A 1,049-nucleotide genomic window follows, 5' to 3' on the forward strand; every position below is an offset into this window, starting at 1 on the left:
TGGTTTGCAGAACTGTACCTTTAGATAGAGACTTAAGGCCACTTGGGTTATCATTGGGCTGCTCTATGGTCTTCTGCAAAATGATAAATCCCCAGAGCTCTCTACAGGTTTATAAGCAACAAACGTCCCTGGGTGGACTTGAACCACCATCCTTTCGGTTAACAGCCGACTGCGCTGACCTATTGCGCCACAGAGACTGCTCCGCTCTCATGTTTCATTCAATTTCAAATCAATTGTATTTATAGTATCAATTCATAACAAGAGTTACCTCAAGACACTTTACAGATAGAGTAGAGTAGTTTTATGAGCGGGAGCTCGATCTTTAAGCCACAAGCATTTGCTTTATGGCTTTTTGAGGTTGAGCTGCACATGTATGCTTATCAGGCTATTTTCCTGTTACTCAGAAATTGTGGAAGCTGACTCATGCGGAAATGTAGAAGCTGGACGTGCATTGTATTGTTCTTACATGTCAATTGGATTCTGACTTTGAATTCAAATATTTGGCATCCAAGAAAATTTTGGAACTGATAATGCATGCAATGTTTGATCATTGACATACAGTTACACGCCATGTATCACAAAACTTATGTATTTGCTTGTATTACATCAAGTGACCTGCATACCAATGACGGCAAAGATTAATATGTACAGTACATGGTTTGCAGAACTGTACCTTCTAATAGAGGAAAGGTCACTTGGGTTATCTTGGGGCTGCTCTATGGTCTTCTGCAGAAGGATAAATACCAGAGTTGGCTCACTTCAGGTTATTTAAGCAACAAACATCCCTGAGTGGACTTGAACCACCATCCATTCAGTTAACAGCCGACGGCGCTGACCTATTAAGCCAGGCTGGGGAACATTAGTCTGTTGGGGGGTAAAGAAAGGAAGAGGAGGGAAAAAATATTGATTAATTCAGAAATTATTGTTTTGTTAAGTCATTATCATTACTCTAACTTTAGCTTTGACTTTATTGTTGAATTCAGTAAGTGCTACTTGTTGGGGCAGTTGAACATGCCAATGCTACAGACTAACTGAAGATGGATCTAATT

The 1,049-nt window shown here is 40.0% G+C and overlaps 1 non-coding gene across 1 annotated transcript; it reads right to left on the bottom strand.

Annotated features, from left to right (window-relative positions):
* Nucleotides 1–123: 123 nt before the first annotated feature.
* Nucleotides 124–197, bottom strand: trnan-guu. Its single transcript has one exon. It is a non-coding gene; the product is annotated as a tRNA-Asn (tRNA).
* Between the last annotated feature and the right edge of the window lie 852 nt (nucleotides 198–1,049).

Source organism: Etheostoma cragini, unplaced genomic scaffold (assembly GCF_013103735.1).
Source record: "Etheostoma cragini isolate CJK2018 unplaced genomic scaffold, CSU_Ecrag_1.0 ScbMSFa_2287, whole genome shotgun sequence".
NCBI lineage: Eukaryota > Metazoa > Chordata > Actinopteri > Perciformes > Percidae > Etheostoma > Etheostoma cragini.